This window comes from Lactuca saligna, chromosome 5, assembly GCF_052625555.1.
Source record: "Lactuca saligna cultivar CGN05327 chromosome 5, ASM5262555v1, whole genome shotgun sequence".
NCBI classification, from domain to species: Eukaryota; Viridiplantae; Streptophyta; class Magnoliopsida; order Asterales; family Asteraceae; genus Lactuca; species Lactuca saligna.
Window position 1 is genome coordinate 269832250 of NC_136421.1, and position 22180 is coordinate 269854429.

Genomic DNA, 22180 nt, shown 5'->3' on the forward strand with positions numbered 1-22180 from the left:
TTTTGAGGAAAAAATGTTTTGACATTTAGAGTAACAAATATATCATAAGACTTTTATACTTCGATCAAATATAAACAAATGGAACATCGATAACGACCTAAATAAGACCCGAAGTTTATGTATAGTTATATATCAATTAAATAATTTCCAGTATTATCAGTTTACAAAACATTAAATTAAACGCCCCGTATGTTTAACATAACTTGGATTCGATATAATTCAGATTTTTGTTAATTTGTACTTACTTAAATGCAGTGGCCGAAAAAAAAAAAGTTCATGGGTAACACAATATTTTTTCTATTAAACCATTGTACTAAAACACAATATTATTATAACTTTACTCAAAATTCTAATTCTATATTGTTAACTTGTACTTACTTATATAAACTGAGATTTTTTTAATCTATAGAAAATTCGGAACTTCAAAGATTGTTTGATAAGTTATTTTAGATTTGAGATAAACATGTATATTAATATGTTTTTTTTCTTGTTAAACAATAATTCATATAGTGCATTATTGATTTTAATAAAACTAGATAAACAATACATATGTATTTATTATTTAATAATATGTTATTGTATTTTAATGTGGGGGTAGGGGTCTCGATAAGTAAGTACATGGTGTTTGAGCGTAAAAGGCGGGGACGCAGAGAGTATACAACAAAAAGCAAACAAATTAATTGCGTCGTAACGTTGCAGTTAATTTGGTTTTTAATGACACCCACCAATACACGTAGTCAACATCCCCACTCTATTAGTTTATTCCAATGTACGATTGTCAACTTCGATTTATAAATAAAATTGGTTCAATGTAAGGGATATGCATAAATAAATCATGAGCCTTTTTTTTCAAATAACCATGAGAGAGATCGGTACGAGTCTTGTTGAGATTCGTTGTGGCTGAGATGGACGCCAAAAACGGCATTGCATCTTTTTGTACACCGCCCCCGGTTCTCGTCATGGGGCTTCTCGTTGCTACATAGATCGGATGCAACGAGCTTAATTTCGAACTTTTGACCGTTAATATTCAACTGTTTGAAAACGGTCTTAAATAAAAATATATATATATATTTTTTTTAAAAATATATTTATTTATTTACCTCTATAAATACTTGCTATCTATTTACAATTTTTCTTCACACAATTCCTCTTTATTTCTCTCTTCAATTCATCTATAAAAAATTATGGATCCTTTCGACTCATCTGATGATTGTGGTGATGATATATTCATCAATAGATGTATCAATATGATGTATCATTATGCCACAACTAGACCTAGCTCCGCTATTAACAAGACGTGCGATGTTAAATAGAAATCGCGAGGAAGAACACGAACGTTTAAATCACGATTACTTTGTGGATGATTGTGTATACGGGTCGAAGGACTTCAATAAAAGATTTCGTTTGAGGAGGAATGCGTCCCTACGGATCGTAAATGCTTTGGAAAGCCAGTATGTTTCTTTAATCTTAATACATACTTACTGTACTTTTATAATTGTGCATACAACATGTTTCTTTATTTTTAAAATAAATATAGTATATTTTTAAATCATAGTTAATATATGTTTAGGTATACATTTTTTCAATTGAGACATGATGCTAGAGGTAAGCGAGGATTTATACCGTTGCAAAAGTGTGATACGGCCATTTGTTTGATGGTTATGGGGGAGTCACCCGATACTATAGACAAGTATATGAGAATGTCTGAAAGAACTGCACGATAAAGTTTGTATATGTTGTCAAAAGGTGTTGTTGAAACATTCGGAGACGTATATTTGCGGAAACCTTCTTTACATGATATACAAGAGCTTTATGCAGCACATGAAGAAAGACATGGGTTTCCCGGATTGCATGGAAGCATTGATTGCACGCGTTGGAAATGGAAAAATTATCTGGTAGGATGGAAAGGGCAGTATGCAAGTGGTCATCATGGATCGTCTTTGTTGGTTTTAGAGGTCGTTGTTTCTCAAGATTTATGGATTTTACATGCATTTTTCGGGGTTGCGGGTTCCAACAATGGCGTCAACGTTCTTGATAAATCGTCAGTATTCGACGATCATTTGAATGAAAACGCCCCATATGTTCCTTTCACAGTTAACGGAAACGAATACAAATATGGTATTACCTTACAGATGACATATATCCTTCGTATTCCACATTTGTGGAGGCATTCCAACACCCGGCCGAAGAAAGAGATAAATTATTCAAGAGAAGATAAGAATGAGCCCGTAAGGATGTGGAACGTGTTTTTGGAGTGCTAAAGGCGAAATGACACATAGTTGAACATGCGACTATATCATTTCTGCATGTGTAATAATGCATAACATGGCAGTAGAAGATAAAAGACAAAATATTGCAAACTATATCCCAACGGATCCAAACATGTTCAATTTCAACCAGGAACAACTGAATATTTACAGAGAGTTGTTGATATTCAAGACGCAACTAGACACAGACAACTTCGAGAGGATTTAGCAGATCATATCTTCAATGATGACGATAACGATAACGAATACTGTTTAGTTTTTCTTTAAATGTTTTTTTTAACGAATAGCGTTTTATTTATTTATTTATTTATTTTTGATTTTGGATGCTATGTGTAATTTAATTTCTATGTTATTTTTAATATTTAAATATTATTTTTATTCTATGTTATTTATAATTTTTAAACATTATGTTTTATTTATTATGTTAGACTTAAAATATATTTGTTTAAAATTAAAAAAATAATAAAAAATAAATTATAAAGTGGAAAAAAAAAGTTGGTGTTATAACAAGATGTAACATGGTTACTATTTGTGCACTTGGTGTTATAACACCATTGGTGATGTGGCATGTAAGGTGACACCAAAATGGTGTTATAACTAGTTGCTCAAATCTAATGCTGTGAAAAATAACCCTTTTTTAGTAGGGTTAAGCAGTGTTAAAAAAAGGTGATTCGTATATAATAAATTCTTTTTATATATATAAATTTTATATGATTTATAATATAATATTTTAAAATATAAAATTTTACAATATAAATTTTTATGTATGAAGAAAAACTATTATGTATTAATTAACTTCATTTAAAGATATAATTTATTTAAAAAAACAAGTTAATTTAAACAATATTTTTTTGTCATACATAACAATTTATGTTTTATATGGGGTTGTACAATATTTAAAAAAAAAATCATGTCATTGTAACTAGTTGCTCAAATCTAATGCTGTGAAAAATAACCCTTTTTTAGTAGGGTTAAGCAGTGTTAAAAAAAGGTGATTCGTATATAATAAATTCTTTTTATATATATAAATTTTATATGATTTATAATATAATATTTTAAAATATAAAATTTTACAATATAAATTTTTATGTATGAAGAAAAACTATTATGTATTAATTAACTTCATTTAAAGATATAATTTATTTAAAAAAACAAGTTAATTTAAACAATATTTTTTTGTCATACATAACAATTTATGTTTTATATGGGGTTGTACAATATTTAAAAAAAAATCATGTCATTGTAATGTATGAAGAAAAAAATTGTTGTGTATGGATCATCTTCGATTCTAAAAGATCAACTTCATAAAAGCCTAATTTTGTGTCAGACTGTTAAAATACATTTCAAATGTGACAACAAGTTGAAATTTTATAGTTCGAACATAAGTACATTTTAGACATCAACATTTGATTTTCACATATATTTTGGACATCAATATTTGACATTTTATACATGGAAACATTTCATACCTACATTACACTACATATGAGTGTTCTCATTTATTGTATATCAAATGTATTTAGGGTTTCAAGGGTCATGAGAGAGAATTTATGGTGTTAGGCAAATATATTGTGTGTGATTTTACAATATCAACTTTATGAGTTGATTAATTTGGTGGTTTGCAATCTAATCAAAATTGTGTTTTCTTTTCCAATGTTCCAAAGCATACTCATTTTGGATCATATTATGTCAATGTTATTTTGTAACATCCTAGATGCGAGCCTAGGAGTTTTTTCCTTTTTATTAAAAAAATAAAATTTTAGAAATATAAAAAATCTATAATAAATAAATTATTATAGCTAAATTTAATGAAGTTTACAATATAAAGGATGAGACTTTGAATAAATAAGTTTTTGGAGTATAATGAGTAGAAAAAAGTAAGTAAAATGATTATTTTTGCCAATTTGCAAACTTAAAGACCATGTGTTGACTAGTCAAGGACCATATGACTAAAATAAAGTAATTTGGTGGTTAAAGTATAAAAGATACCAAAAGCATCTGCCAAAAGATGAAAGATGGGAGCTAGATAGAGGAGTATTTCCCCATTAACTTAAGGATCACGATTTGAGAGGGGAGAGAGCTCCAATGGCGATTTTGATGAAGATTGAGCATTCTACGGTTTCAAATTGAAAAAAAAAGCAAACAAGGCAATATAGTGATCTCCACTATTGATTTGAGGTATAAATCTCCTCTTTCTCTCTAGAAATCGAATCTAGGGTTTACATTTGTTAAGGTGTCAAACCTAACAAATAAATGGGTACCAAAAGACTCAAAAAACACTGCTAGTTTGCACTAAAAATGTAAGAGAAGTTAAGGAGGGTCAACCTATAGAGACACGAAACAAATGCTTAGACTTGTTTTCATAAGGTATAAAAAATGGTCACATAAGCAATAAGTAAATGAACTACTAAATGAAGGAAATTCAGTATTCATGAGGGCTCCAACTCTATGTATGAAAATTTAGCAATGTGATTCCAAGGATGATATGATATCTACTCAATTCTACCTAAGTTGGTACTTGAAAGTGTTAACAAGATCTAACACTTCCCATTCACCAAGTTGCCAATTTCAAAATAAGCTCTCTGAAAATAACCTAACTTTCTAATTTGTGTCTAAACAAGCTCTTAGATAGAAATCAAAAGGTTGTAATAAAATTTATGTAAATATTCCCATCAACACCTAACACTCTTCACAATATCGGGAGCGTAAGAGTGTGTGAATAAGAATTACACTAAATGCATTCAATGGAAATCAGTTTAGTGCTTGTTACGTAGTCCAAATTCACAAAAATTTTAAGAATCTTGCAATTAGATAATTTGAGTGACCTAACCCTAATTCAAATGGCCAAAAAGAAATAAAATTAGAATCAAACATTCGATTAAAACAAAATCAAATTCACTAGATAAAAACTGAAAGGAAACATCAAGTAATATGATTAAAATCACAACCCAATAGTCAAAACATAAATTTGGAGAATTTAGGGTTCTAGCCACTCATGACTAGAACAAGATCACAAGTCTATAAAATGAAATTAAAGTGCTTACAAAATGAAATCAAATGTTCACAAGTGTAGATCTCTCCCACCTCTTCTTGGAAACTTGTGTAGCCAGTGTTTAGACGTGCAAACTTACCTACATAAATGTTTGTTATCTTAATTAGGTGTCTAAGCTCATAATTATGATTGGTATATACTTGAATTGATAGTAGCACGATCCTTTTTTATTGCCCTTAAACTTAGTAATTGGACGTGATGACTTTTAGATATATATATATATATATATATATATATATATATATATATATATATATATATATATATATATATATATATAATTTTATTATGTGATTAATAAATTGAATTAAATAGTTTATTAATATATTATGAGAATAATATATTAATTACAAAAAGTAATATTTAATTAGAAATTAATCAAAATTAATTTCAGGGTTAATTAGATTAATTAAAAGTAAAGGGGTTAAAGTGTAATTGTTCAATATTTGAACAAGAGGCACTTTATAACCTTCCTAGAGCCTTGGATGTTTATAGGAGGAGTTTTAGGGCTGTAGAATTATCCTTGGAGGATAATCAGGAAACTAGATAGTTACCAATTCAAGATAATATTATTATATTGGTTATAGGGTAATATAGGGTTTATAGGTTGCACTATATAAGAATACCTAAGCCTTGCATTTTTAGACACTCATTCTTCTAAGGAGATAGCCGAAATTCTACTCTTTTCTCCCCTCTATCTATAGACATCCTTCTTGCTAGTTTGGGTGTGAACCATTAGAGGCATGACAATTGTGGTGCTTGCTTCCAAGAGATCTACAAGTGAAGGATTTGTGTTATTTACTATAATAACAATAAGGTATGTAATCATAAACCCTTATTTGGTGTTTTCAAAAATATCCTAGGGTTTCTAGGGTTTATTATTTGATGTTCTTAGTTATAGGTTCAATAGTGAAAACATAGATCATTTAGGTTGCATGTGAACTTAAGGATTTTAAGGTTATTTGTTTTACCTAATTCCTATCAGTGGTATCAGAACGTTTAGTTTGTTTTCAATTGAATAGCTATAATAGTATAATTATATCAATTAGCGTTTATAGAAATTAAACCCTAAAAGCCAAGAATTTTGACTAGGGTTAGGGTTTTTCGAAACCCTAGTGCCTTCCCCTTGATTTCGAAATTTAGGGTTAGAGTTATGAAACTCTAGCCTTCCTTCCCAAGTCTTCGAAAATGGCTAGGTTGTGAGGGTTTCCTATTTTAGATAATTGTTAGTTTAATTTGATTAAAAGGGATAATTATAAATTTGGATAACTCCTACACCATAATTTTCAAAAATTAGCGGGTGAGGATTAAGATTAAATTATTTGATTAATTTAATTAGTTAATCCTTATTTAATTTAATATATTGAGTTAATTTTTAAATTAACAGATAAATATTAAATCATTTGGTTTACTTTTAAATGTAAATTAATTGTTTATTAATTTTCGAAATTTAAATTATAAACCTAGTATTTCGAAAAGTTTTAAAACATACATTATATATTATTAATTGTTAATATATCATATGTATAAGAATCAGTTAGTCAATTTGCTAGTATGTCTCGTTCATGAAACTAATCTATAAGAGGGTATAAGGAAACTGTCTATAAAATGGTAGTTGAATGGATGTCCACTCTCATCCACCGTTTCCTTGATTGGTGGAGGGTCATTAGCAGAACGGTTTTGATAGGACAACTAAATATCGTTAAAAGTATAATTCTATTAAAAGTACTAGAACCTTTGTATTAAAATCCCAAATCTAGTTACTTTAGGAAAAATGTGAATTTGAATGCTAACCCATAAAATTACACATTACATTTTGTAAGTCGTTAGTGTAGCGTGCATGGTTAATCAACACACTAATAAGGACTAATAAAGAGTTGTAATGGGTATCTCATAAATTATCATTGTTGATAGAGGGTATGTGGTTTACCCGCACATCAATTGGGATGATAAATGACATTGAGGTTACCAAGCACATTTGCCTAGTTATTCACATCTTGTTTGTGATCCTCGGTATCCCAGTCACAAATAAAAGAGCATAATCTGAGATTAAACATGTCATTGAATAGTTTAAATGAATCTCAAAAGAACTAGGATTCACTTAATTTCATTTATTTTCTGGTGAAATTGGTAAATCATCATTTACGTACCTTTGTAAATTTTACAATTAGATTACGGCATACCTTTTCTAAGTTGTGAACTATATAGTTGGGTCCTAGCCTTAATAACTTATTTTGGATTACTATATTAAGGTTTATTCTTATCTAACTAAAACTACCTTCTTTTTATAGATATCTACTCCAGTTAATGCTTTTGCTTCCTCCTCCTCCAACCACCATAACTTCTCATTGGTGTCGATATGCTCAAAGGTGACATTGGACGACACTAACTATAATGACTGGATGCACAACATAAAGATGGCCCTTCGTTTCAAGAACAAGGAGTATGTCCTTGAGAAGGAACTTAATGATATCGTTGAAGAGAAGGCCACTCCTGAAGAACTAGACTCCTACAAGAAAAATTATGGTGATACGACAAAAGTTGCTTGAATCATGGTCGCTACTATGACGCCTAAGTAGCAGAGGTTTTATGAAGACTACTGGTTGTATGAGATGAACAAGGACCTTGTAGAAAAGTTCCACAAACAAGTTCATCAAGAAAAGTACGAGGTGGTCAAATCCATCATGGCATGCAAGATGAAAGAAAGAGAATCTGTCTGTGGCTACGTGTAGAGAATGAAACGATACATGGAGCGCCTTGTTAGACTGAATGTGCACTTTGATGAGGATTTGGCTATTAACATAGTCCTAAACTCCCTACCAAGTTTTTATGACCAATTCATTATGACTTATCATTTGAACAACATTGAAGCCACATTGGCTCAATTGCAAAACCTACTACAAGACAACTAAAGCAAGAGTGAAGAGAAAAGGTTTAGCCTCCACTCAAGCTAGTTCTCTTGTTCTGGCTATTAGATAAGGAAAGGGAAGAAGATGAATGGTCCTCCTAAATAGGAAATAGAAAGGAAAATCTCATGCCGGGTCGTCAAGCAATGGACCAAAAGGAAAGCCCAGTTATGACATTCCTCACTTTTCTGACCCCAAAGAGGCCACTTGTCTTTACTGCAATGATAAGGGGCATTGGAAACGAAGTTGCCCAAAGTATCTGCAAGATATCAAGGATGGCAAGGTGAAGCCATCTTCTGCAGTTATATACACTATTTCATCTAATAACTCGTCATCTTCTCGTTCTTGGGTTCTTGATACAGGATATGGATTTCACATTTTTTTTGATTTGCAGGGAGTACGAGAAAGTGAGGAGGTGGAGAGCACATAAGAATGAACCAGATCATGGGGAATAGGTGATATTCTCTTGTTACAAAGATTGGATTTTATAGTCTAGTGCTTAGTAGTGGTGTTAGTTTAGATTGAATGAATTTTTGCTACTCGTCATAAATGACACAAAACATTATCTTTTCATGAATTGTTCAGATATGGTTTTAGATATTCATTTAATGATTTGAATGTTTCTATTTCTACTTATAAAAATGGTGTTTTTATATTTGAAGATTTACCTTGTGATGGTGTGTATAAAATTGTGACGTGTGTCGATAAATTAGACAATAATGTTTTTCATATTGAGTCGTCTAATGGTGTAGACAAAGTGTGCTTATGGAATTCTCATCTTGGACACATTAACAAGAAACGCGTCGCCCAACTCCAAAAGGGTGGAGTATTGGAATCATTTGACCTAAGGTCAGATGATACATGTGAATCTTATCTTTTGGGAAAGATGACAAAATCACCCTTCACGGGATCTTGTGAGAGAGGTGAAGTTTTGTTTGATCTCATACATACAGATGTGTGTGGACCCTCCAGATCATCCAGAAGGGCTGTTAAGCGATTCTTTATGACTTTTATAGATGATTATAGAAGATATGTTTGTCTCTACTTAATCAAGCATAAGTCAGAAACATTTGAAAAGTTCAAAGAGTTTAAACATGAAGTCGAGAATCAGTTGGGCAAAAAGATAAAGATGCTTAGATCCGATAGGGGTGGAGAGTATCTTAGTATCAAGTTCAAAGACTATCTAAAGGAATGTGGAATAGTTTCACAATTGACTCCTCCTAGGACACCACAACCGAATGGTGTAGCTAAGAGGCGTAATCGGACCTTGTTAGACATGGTTTGTTCCGTGATGAGTTGTGCTTCTCTTCCTATTCACTTATGGTGGTATGCCTTAGAGAAAGTCGCCCATATCCTCAATATTGTCCCTAAAAATAAGGTTGCTAAAACACCTCACGAGATGTGGACAGGGAAAGTTCCCTCATTAGCACATATCAAAGTCTAGTTTTGTGAGGCTTTCACAAGATGAGAGACTCATGACAAGCTAGCAGCTAAAAGTGAGAAGTGTATTTTCATTGCTTTCCCCAAGACAGTCATTTGGATCTTTGGTTTACAGACCTAGTGAGAACATGGTGTTTGTAGCACGAAGAAGAGTCTTTCAAGAGAGAGAGAGAGAAAGAGAGAGATCATATTCAAAGAGGATAGTAGGAGTACCATTGAGCTTGAAGTAATTCAAGAGTCAACCATTAAAGTAACCTTAAATGATACTAGCACTCAACAAGAGGAAGAGGTATGTTGAACCGATAGACAAGTCATTACCTCTTAGGCATTCCAGTAGAGTTAGCATGCCACTTGAGTTATATGGATTCCATATTACTATAAATGGTGATACGTTTGTTGATGTTAGGACACTAATAAATTTAGATGAGCTGGCTAGATACAGGGAAGCAATGGCAGACCCTGAGGTTGCTAAATGGAAAGAGGCAATGGACAGTGAGATCAAGTCCATGTTTGACAACCAAGTTTGGAATTTGGTTGATAATATATCATATCGAAAGATAGTTGGGTGCAAATGAATCTTCAAGAAGAAGAACGACATGGATGGAAAGGTACGCACTTTCAAGGCTTGACTGGTTGCAAAGGGCTTCACTCAAACCCCATGGGTTAAATATGATGATACCTTCTCACCAGTAGCTAAGATAAAATCTATTAGATAATGCTCACCATACATGCCTTTCATGAATATGAAATTTGGCATATGGATGTCAAAAGTGTTTTCCTTAATGGGAAGTTGGCTAAAGATGTTTACATGAGTCAACCAGAGGGTTTTGTATATGCAAAGTTTCCAAATAGAGTTTGGAAGCTTGAGAAATCCATCTATGGATTGAAACAACCATATCACAGCTGGAATCTTTGCTTCCATGAGAAAGTCAAACAGTTTGGTTTCTCTAGGAGTGAAGATGAGTCATGTGTGTATATCAAGGATAGTATGAGTATAGTGACTTTTTTGGTGTTGTATGTCGATGACATACTACTCATAGGAAACGATATTCCAACTTTGCAATAAGTTAAGTCTTGGCTTGGAAAGTGTTTTGCCATGAAAGACCTTGGAGAAGCAGCCTATATTCTCGTGATAAGAATCGTGAAAGATAGAAAGAAAAGACTAATTAGACTTAGTCAAAGTACATACTTGGATAAAGTACGAAATAGGTTTAGTATGGAAAATTCCATGAAAGGAGAGCTACCTATCCAAAGCAATACAAAATTATGTAAGACTTAAAGTCCTACTACCGATGAAGAGATAGTTGATATGCGTCGGGTACCTTACGTTTTCTTTATAGGGGTGATCATATATTCTATGCATGTACTCACCCTGGTGTGTCCTTTGCCTTGATCATGGTCAGTCGCTATCAAAGAAATCCCTGTAAATCTCATTGGACAATAGTTAAGAACATTCTCAAGTATGAGGATGAAGGACGTGCTTCTAATCCTTGGTGGAAGTGATACATTGAGAGTGAGTGGGTACAATGATGCCAACTTTCAAACAAATAGAGACAACTTTTGTTCTCAATTTGGCTGAGTGTTCATTATAAACGGTGGAGCGGTCACCTGGGTACAATGATGCCAAATCACAATTATACCCTTAGTCTTCGAAACACAATTGAACACTCATATCAATTAATCTATAATACCCACATCCAAAAAAGGGCTAATTCTCTCTTCCCCCAAGTCTCGAAGCCTTAAGATAATTGATGATTGGGCCACGACCCTGAATAATGAAGTGATTCGAAACCGAGTGTTACAAGGACACCATAATGTAATGATTCGATCTATGATGAATCATGTTTCGCTACCATTTACTATTTGCGAAAATACACTTAAAATAGTAGAGTATTTTGAACCTTGTAACCAACTGAGTAGGTTTTGAGGACACCTCCTGAAATGTGGAGTTGGAAAGTTCTTTAAATAATTTTGATATTTGTTTTAAAGACCTATGAGAATATGGTACTTATAGCCAAAAGGAATGTTCCTGGAGGGAAAGAACATACATATATCAAGAAGTTAGTGGGAGTCATATTGACCTTAAAGAAACTTGAGATATAACCAACAATGAACCTATAGTTGGAACTAGCTCTGAACTTGAGGTTGAAATACTAGTTGTGTCAAATGACATTACCTTACCTTTTTACAAATCTAGAGTTAAAGAAACTCTCAAGTTTTATGAGTTTCATCTAACCATGGAAGGAAATATGTTGATTAGTGATAAAACATTGATTAATTTGGATAAGCCTACTAGCTACTAGGAAACAACGATGGGCCCTATGGCTGCCATTAGAAGAGTCTAATGATAGCAAAATTCAGTCCATGAAGGATAACCAAGTATGAGATTGGTTGATCCAAAGCCTATCCCTATGAAAGTAGGATGTAATTAGATCTTTAATATGAATACTAACATGGCTAGGAATATACACACATTCAAAGCTAATATTGTGGAAAAGGTTTTCGCTCAGACTCAAGAACTTGATTATGAGGAAATATTCTCAACAATAGTTAAGAAAAGGTCTATGTGGCTATTACCATTCTCTTTGATTAAATATGTGTCAAAGTGGTTATTTAAATGAATTTTCTTAATAGTAAACTTTCGAAGGATGTTTGAAACATCCTACAAGTATTTAAACATACAAAATATCCAAACTAGTTGTGCAATCTTGAGAAGTCTATTCGTAGATTTAGACAAGCATCGCATAGCAGGAATCTACTCTTCCATGAGAAGAGTCAAAAAGTATTTTCTTTCTAAAATTCTATATTAGTTTTAAGTACATAAAAAAGCTAGTGTCAGTGTTGTTCTCTTCCTAGTTTCATGTTGATGACAATGTTGCTTATAGGAAACATTATCCCTAAGTTGTAAAGTAAAAAAGCTCAGGAATTGTTTCACGATGATAGACATGGGGAAGCAACATTTGGTACTTGTACTTCGGATCTAAAAGTATTAATCAAAATGATTAATAGGATTCAGCCAAAGCACAATGTGTTGAAAGGTTTCAACTTGGAAAATTCCAAAGGAATTGTTCATAGGCTGCATAGTAAGGACTTGAGTGAATCTCAAAGTCTTTTGTTCTAGTCATGAATATGATAGGATGGGTTGAGTACCATATGCTTCGTATATAGGATCAATCATGCATTTTATGACTTGTGATTATTCTGATGTCTCAGATGTTTTGAGCATCATTAGATTGTATCAAAAAATTGCTCAATCGAATCTCTAGACAACTGTTAAGAACATTCATAGATATTTAAAGATATTAAAGAATGGTTTTTGGTAGACAGTAGAAAGCATGATTGAGAAGAGCTATAGTGACATGATTTTTTAGATGACACTGAGTTATACTCTAAATGGACATTCATTTTAAGTTGTAGTATGATAACATGAAAGGTTTCATGTAGGAGATATGGTAGACTCAACAATATGATTTAAATTACCTTATTGAAAGTGATGCATCCAAGGAGCATACCTGGATTAGAAAACTTCATAGTTGACCTTGGAGTTGTTTTGAGTAACAAATTTCCATTAGAGATATTTTGTGAAAGTACAGTCGGGTTGACTAATGATTCATGAGATCACAGTAGTTCAATTCATAGAAGGTGAAAAATCCACTACAACCAAGAAGGGGAGTGAGGATGGAGATCTAGTTGTGAAGTGAATATCTTTTCGATGATTCATTCACAATAGTGATGACCAAAGTAAAACATGATATGCATGCTAAGAGCACAGGCATGATAAATGTTTACAAGTTTAGTTGGTAAATCGATTACCCCGAAACATTTATACAATCAATAATATGTAATTGTTGTGGTGATTAAATCATGAGGAATTATTTATATTCAAACTATATGATGTCATAGAGAAATTAGTTTATTATTGTGTTTCATTTTGTGTGTTACTTCCTGAATATTAATTTATTCAAAACGTCACATTCAGACATACTTTTGGGAGTGTGTATTGATTTAACACTGTCATGGAATACTTATAAAGTGTCCATGGCGAGTGGACATTGCATAGGGATTGCTCCAATATTCATGAGTACTTCAAAAAAAAGGGATTTTATGTATTGGTTAAACCGAAACATATATATTACTTCGTAGATTCAACCATGAGTAATTCTAAGATGGTAATATATTCTATTCTTCAAGAGGATATATATATATATATATATATATATATATATATATATATATATATATGTATATATATATATATATAAAATAGTTGGCAAGTTTGTTGTACATTGGTTTGCATCAATGCATCCGTAAGTGGATTTCATAAAGTGTAATTCCATGTCTAACATGTTAAATAAAAGTATATATTAAAAATGTATTTGTTCCTTTTTCCTTAATAGGAAAAGTGATATCTTCGGGTCCCTCGATGATTTGTTTTGACATTTAAAGTGCTTGGCTGCACCCGAACTAAATTGATGTGTTCAACTAGTAGTCTGAATTCAATCGTCGTAAATCAGAAATCAGGAAAAAAATGAGATTGCTTTGTATCAATGTCTCATGTTCATACGATATCTGGTATAACGAAGGGATAATTGATCACTTATCTTAGGGTCAATGTTTGATTTTATCAGAGTTCGACAGTGGCTATGGAAAGCACTTTTTACTAGTTATTCAAAGTATATACTTGCAATTGTAGTTGACGATGTGTCTGAGTGAGAGACTGTTGGATTAAAGTGTCTAAGGTCTTAACTAAATTGGTATAATCTTAGTGAATAAAAGTAAAGTCTTTTTTGCGTTGTCCTCATAACCAGAAATAGCTAGAATTGATATTAAGAAAGAGATAAAATGATTGGTTAATATATTATATGATTAATATATTAATTAGAAATAGTTAATAATTAATTTCGAATTAATTAGAAATGCTTAGAATTAATTAATTATTAATCAGAAATCAATTCGAGATTAATTGAAATTAATTAAAAGTGTAAGGGTTGAATTGCAATTGATCAATAGTTTAAATAAAGAAGCAATTATAAAACATCCTATAGTGGGGACGGTTTTAAGTAGCCTGGAATCCTCCTGATAGCTGATAAGAAAATTAAGTTGAATCATTTTAAAATATTATTATTATATTATTGAAATTAGGGTTTCTACCAACTATAAATAGGACCCATTGGCTTGGAAATTTCATTTATAACCTTCATGGAATAATGAAATCCAAATTTCATCATTATCACCTTTCTCTCCTTTTAAAGTTCTAGTGTTCTAGGGTTTTGGGTTTCTACCATTAGAGACATTCATGATGGGTTTTGAGCATAACAACATCCTATGTGTTCATGCAACCCCAATTTCTTTGTATCTAAGTTTTTCACTAATTGAACATGCAAAAGAAATTCCAAAGAAATTCCAAAGCAATAACCCTTGATCTAGCATATAGCAATAACAAGAATTCCTAGCTTGATCTTGACCTTTGAAAGCTTAGCGCCCCAAATGTTGCACCTCTAATGGCTCACAAACACTTGTAGCAAGACGATGAGAGAAGAAAGGAGGGATAATGCAGAATTTAGGCTAGGGTTTCTATTCTCTGAGGATTGGACGAAAACCTCATGTGTAGGGATCTTTAAATAGCTGAGGCTACTAGGGTTTCTACTAGGGTTTTCAGGTGGAAACCTTAATATCTTGCTTAGGCCTTAAGAAGTCCATGTACCTCCTATTCTAGAATCCTTGGACGAATTCTATAGGGCCTCCCTAAAGATTTCATCCGCTCCATCCAAAGGAGTCCAACAACCCAGTTTTGCAACTATCAATGATTTGCAAAACAATCCCCGTTCTTTTAATAGTTCCTTTAATCCCAAAACTAATTCCAAATTAATTTCTAATCAAATACTAATTAAATAATATGATTTCTAATTAATATACTATTATCATAATATATAAATAAATCATTTATTAACCTCTCTCTCTTCATAAATTATCCTGTCAAGTTGCTAAAGTGAAGGCAACCCTAAAGGACCATGCTACTATCAAATCAAGTTCATACCAATTATAGTTATGGTATTAAACACCCAAACCAACAGTCTCCCACTTGGATAAGTCTAATAACTATAACTACAAGTACGACTTCAGAATCTCATTAGTAATCGTAGCTCTCAAAAGCCGCTGTCGAAATCTGACCTAGTCAGTTGTGTGTCCTTGAGATAAGGGATCATATAATCCTTCGTTCTTCAAGATATCATGTGGACAAAGACATGGAATATAATCATTCTCATTGTCCGATAGCTTGTTTCCCGATTTCTGTTTTGTATGAAAAAGAACTTAATTGAACACATCAACTCAGTCATGACCAAGCCTAACACATAAGTCAACACAAACTCATCGAGTGGCCCAAGATATCACTTTTATCCCTTGAGATAAAAGGAACATAAAAACTTTGACTTATATGCTTGTACTATTTACTCATCAGTCATACACAACAATGCGTTTTATAACATCAAGTTACTAATGTGTTTACGCATTATCAATGCACAGCCAACTCGTAAACAATAACTCATATATCTCGGTTTAAAAATTAAAAGTTAAAAACTTTAGGTAGAAAATGAAATTTAAAAATAGAAGAAATTGATTTTTGGGCTGAAAGTGTTAAAATTGAGAAAATAGGGGTGAAGTAGCGAAGCTTTATGAATTAAATTGGGAAGGAATGTAGCGTGTGGCAAGCTAGATTAAGTGGAAATGGTGCTGAAGTGATGAGGTAGAAGATCCGTTTACGATTCCAGGCAACCCTAATTTTTTTTAATAAGCGTTGAACGAGACTGCTGAATGAGAAGGAGGTTGCTAAACGAGCAAGTGGGTTATGACCCTGCTGGCCGAGAACTCCTGCTAGGCCGTGAACTATCCAAGGGCTGCAAACGAGTTGGGCCATATAACGTCCGTATATCCGAACTAGTCAATTTAGAGATAATAGTGGTCGAAAATGGTTTTTCGAAAAAAGATTATTTAGAATAAATAATCTTAACCATGTTGTATAATATGTCTCAAGGGTTCCGTACATATAAAAAACGCCGAAATCTGAGTTATAACGAAGAAGTTATGGCCCGTCGAAGTTTTACGGCAAAACTGGCACGACTTGTGAAGATGTAAATAGTGAATTTATGATGGATGACTTTTTAGCCTTAGCGATCTAAACAAAATTTTTAGTATACGTTAAACCCAGAAAATACAAAAAAAGAACGCTCAAATCTTACTTCGTACGAGAAAGTTATGAATTTTCTAAGATTTGGCTTAGCAGTGCACGACCCGAAACTCGAATTTTAGTTTGAGCGATTTTTGGCTTATGCGACCTAAATGAGAGTTGAAGATATCATTATTAGGAACACAATGGTATAAATACAGACGAAAACGGAGTCCGTATGAAGGAGTTACAAAATTTTCGCGGTCATTTAATAGTCTAATCTCCTCGTACTGTTAAATTTACGATCGGTCAAGAATTAGCCGATGGAGTCAAAATGAAAGTTATAGATATTGTGTTTATTTATGCGTGGATATAAAGAACATCAAAAACAGAACTCGTATGCGAAAGTTATAGAGTTTAGAAGTCGGCAGAGTGTTGTTGCAAAATGGATGACGTGGCACAATGTTGGCCACACATGTTTTGCCACCAGAAAGCTAACAAGTGGCACCGACTCGGAGAGTCAGTGAACCGACTCGGCGAGTCCGTCAGGAATTCAGTCTATAAATAAGAGGGTCGGGTTCCCTCATTTCCTCACCCCTCAACCCTCTTCTTTCTTTCTTTATACTCTCTCTCTCTCTCTCTCTCTCTCTCTCTCTCTCTAAGCTCCCTAACCCCCCTAAAGTCTAGGTAAACCCCCTAGCACCCGAAGGAAGCCCCAAGGCTCCCGGAGTCCCGAGAAAAAGGGTCTTTTTAACGCTGCTCCAGCGAAGCCCGGTTTTCCAGAAAAACTCGTTGTAAGTAAGCTACGCCTACGCCATTTTTAATATAGTTTTTATTTAATCATAGTAACGTTATTAGGAACTTATAATAAGTACTTGGGCTATTGTTATGGGTTATATAATTATTATTTAACGCTTATATAATAGTAATAATAGCTAGACTATTAATTAGTCTCAATGAATATTAGACTAAACTCTAGTGGTAATGATACTAGGTTTTGTCCAAGGAAGATCGTGTTAAGAGTAACGAAGTGTCGTCCGAGTACCGAGTCACCACCTTATCAGGTGAGTGCATAGTCCCTTTCATGAACATGATTTTAATACAAGTATTGATTGAAGTATTAATTATATGTTTATGTGCGAGTTAATTGATGTTGCTTGAAATACGTGTTAAAGAACATACCTGAGTATATATGATGATTTAGGATAAAGAGTAAACCTAAATAATTATGAGGAATATTGGGTAACATTTTCTTATGAATACGAGTGAGTGATACTTAGAGAATAGAGCTTTAGTATATGTCATTGATCCGGGAGCATGTATTAGACATAGTCATGGTCCCTAGTCCGAGAGTATGGATTGGACATAGTCAACTGTCATTAATCTGGGAGTATGGATTAAGACATAGTCAGTTGTCCTTAGTTCGGGAGTATGGATTAAGACATAGTCAGTTGTCCTTAGTCTGGGAGTATGGATTAAGACATAGTCAGTCGTCCTCGGTCCGAGAGTATGGATAGGACATAGTTATTCGTCGTTAATCCGGGAGAATGGAGTTACACATAGACACTTGTCCCTAATCCGAGAGTATGGATAGTGTCGTTGAGAGGATCGATGGGGTGGGGTAAGAGTTGCTTATATATATATATATATATATATATATATATATATATATATATATATATATATATATATATATATATATATATATATATATATATATATATATATATATATATATATATATATATATATGGTGAAAATGTATATTTTGTGAGTTGTAAATTATATGTATGATATAAAATTGTGGGATTGAAATCCCTATGTACTCACCACGTTTCCCAACCTGACCCACTCAGTTTATTTATATCACAGGTGTTGATATGAAGTCACATTACACTAAGAGATTAAGCAGATATGAATCACTAGTGATAATGAATGTAAGTTCTGTTTATGCTTATGTTTCTGTATTGAAGATGACATCCCAAAAGTTTTAAAATGAAGAAAAGTACTTTTGTTTGGAAATGCCTTAATAACGTAGTTATCATGTTTTACTGGGAAAAAATTCCGCAACATTTTTATTAAAAGAGGTACTCTAATTTTTATAAAGCATTAACAAAATCGGTCATTTATGGCCGTGAAAAAATGGGGATGTCACAGGCCGTGAACCATTCTTGGGCCGTAAACCCTTCAACAGTTACGAAAAAAACGACGTTTTTCACCTTTTTAGGCCCAAAACTCGATCAAAAACTCGTTTTTATGGAAAATGCAAAGAACAAACCCCCTATTTTGCCAAGAACTATCCAAAAACGCAAAAATCCTTCAAGAAAAAGATCAAATACGCTCCAGATATGGCCAAAATGATTGATACAATCCAAGCTCTAATACAAACTGTAAGTCCCAAATTCGCTTGACGTATCAATCAGATCTGACTGATGGTGCAGAATCCCAATCAATCGGATGTTGCTAGATCAAAATAAGAAGAAGGAGAAGAAGAATAAGATGAATCTAATGTATTGAAGATATAAATGAAGATCCTTACAAAAGATTCACACACACTTTCTTCTTCTCTCTAGTTTCTCTCTCTATCACACCTTGAGTTTCACACACTTAATCTCCTTTCTCTCTCCCTTGGTTGTACACTCCTCACCCACCTAACATCTATTTATATGGAACATAGGTCGTGAACAGTTTTCGGTCCTAGACGGAAAATTACAATGTCCTAGAAAAGCAAAGTATAAACCATATTTTTAGACCTAACAAAGTGTGCTTGTTGGAACAATCGGAAACGAGTCAAGAGCACGCCACCAGGGGTAGGCTGAAACAATTCCTACGTGAAGAAAAAGATATGTTTTCACTGTGGAACACCTGGACACATTGCCAGAAATTGTCCAAATCACGCATATGTTCCCTACTATGCACAAGGTTGGAAGAATGCACTAAGAGGGAGATATTTCAAAAGAAACCCTTCGAGGCCAAGTTCAAACAATGATAACTGCAATGCCAAGAAGGACAAGAATCAAATTCCCAATGTTAAGAAGGGAATACCGACCAAGAAACCAAGTTCAAGAGATGCTCCAGTGAAACCTAGATCGGTTAGGTCAAAGTCATTTCGGCGATCGACTTCAAGTTCAAAAGCATGTGCTGAGGCATCCATCCGAACAAATAAGAAATGGGTTAAACCTGACTAAAGATGGGTACCAAAGGTTCATTATCCTAAATCTTATAATGATTCTAACATTTCTTCATCTTCTATTTGTGATAAACAGGATATGTCATGGGAGAGAGTACCTTGCACAAATGACAAAGGTCAACCCAGTTTCAAAATGGACTGGGTTCCAAAGACTAACTAATCCTGCACTCTGTGTTGGAGCAGCTTTGGAGGCATATCATCAGACTTCGATTTGTTGATAGTGGCTGTTCCAGGCTCATGATAAGGGACATCTCTTAACTGTACAACACTCAGAACTTTAAGTGAGAGTATGTGTCCTTTGTGGGAAAAGGAAGAAAAGAAAGGATCACACATGGGTTTTGTGCTTAACGATGTGAAGAATTTTCAGATCTATTCTGAGATTGAAATATGTGTGCTATTCTCAGACCATTTAGATGCAAATTCAATTGGCGACTTACGGTTTGATTTTTCTTCTCGATACCCCTGAGCTTTTCATACAATGATTCGTTTCGAAGACAATTTTTTTTATTTTCTTATAGTTTTTCATTTGCAGGTATCATTAAGGAAGTGATATGAAGCTTAGTGTTAAAGGGCAATCTAAATTTTGTGTAATGCACAAAAGCCGAATTATTTAGATTTTGTGTTCAATGTGCTGGTAGGCACGAAGGGTTCAAAAGGACTATACATCGTTTGAAAATGAAAGGACTTGACAGTATGGACTTAGATAGTTTGATTTCGACTGACAATACGACGCTCGGGTAGATTGAGCAGTGAGATAAACATGGGAACCTGCGAGATACATTAAAGTTAATTATCTAGAGTTGTGGCTCAGTTTTTTTCGATGTACGGACCTATGTCCTTAATTCTAGTACTGATAGGGAAACTGGGGGGTTCTGATAATGTAGGTATGTAGGAAATTATTTTCTTGCTTTCTACCTGTCAGTCATATATTGTCTCCTTTATGCGATTGGGATATATCCGACCTGGAAAACAAGATATGCAACTCTATCTCTTTGCATCTCCTTGTCTATGCAAATTCTTTCTGTCTGTTAGCGATATGTTGTCCCCTCTACGTGATCGGAAGATCCGACCTGGGATACGACATATGAACCCTACTATCTTTCAAACTCTCTATATGTATTAGTCATATGTTGTTCCCTTTGCGTGATTGGAAGACATCCGACCTAGGATACAACATATGCATTTCTATATCTGACTTCTCTCTTAATGATTGAATAATTACCTAAAGTAAGGAGTTCTTTGGAAGTTCTTGATTATTGGGGCATGCCGGGAAGTGGGGAACACGTTCTGGTACATCTATAATTGAACTACTTAAGAGGTTGTCTGTAGATCTCGCTGCTGAATTTAAGTGGAAAACAATATATGTGGTCGTCGTCAGCTAAATGGTCTATTTAGGAATAAGATCACAATATCCTTTGTGTTTAAGTGGACCACAATACCGGTGATTGGTCAGATCTAGATATGCATGTGTATGCTGATAAACGATATTGAATTGCTTGACAACTTTGATACCAAAAGTCTTAAATTTAGTCATTATTTTTGTTTTTGTTTAATTTATTCATAGTTTTCCTCTATGCACAAATTTAAGGGGGGGGGGGGGGGGGGGTGGATAAAAATTTTAAAAAATCAAACAAAAATAAGAAAACCAAAAATCCAAAAAATATTTTTGTTTTTGTTTTATTTTTTTCAGAAAATATGAAAAATACAAAATATTGTATGCTGAGTTTGTTTTTAGTTTTGTTCTTATCTCAAATTTTCATTTGTCTTCAAAAGTGGATTCAGATGTAGATAAGATTCAAGGAGATTGTATCCAGATTTTCTGAGCCAAGGCTTCATCCGTGATTGTCGAAGAATTCTCATTCGAAGGAACAAGAAGTGAAGATTATTCATTAACATGCAATCTTTCAACCCCAAGAGCAATGTGAAGCTGTACTTGAAGATTATGTGACAGATTGCATTGAAGCCTCCTCAATCAATTTTTTGCTATCTATGAACATGTTGAATTGATCCAGAAGAATCAGTCTCTCTATCATTCTCTCAGAAGATTCTCAAGCTAAAAGTGTTGATTCTCAAGAATCTTTACAAGAAGCCTCCTCACCCAATGTCGTTCAGAGTCAAATTTTGAAGAAAAGCCCAACTATTCAGGAGGAAGTCATTTAT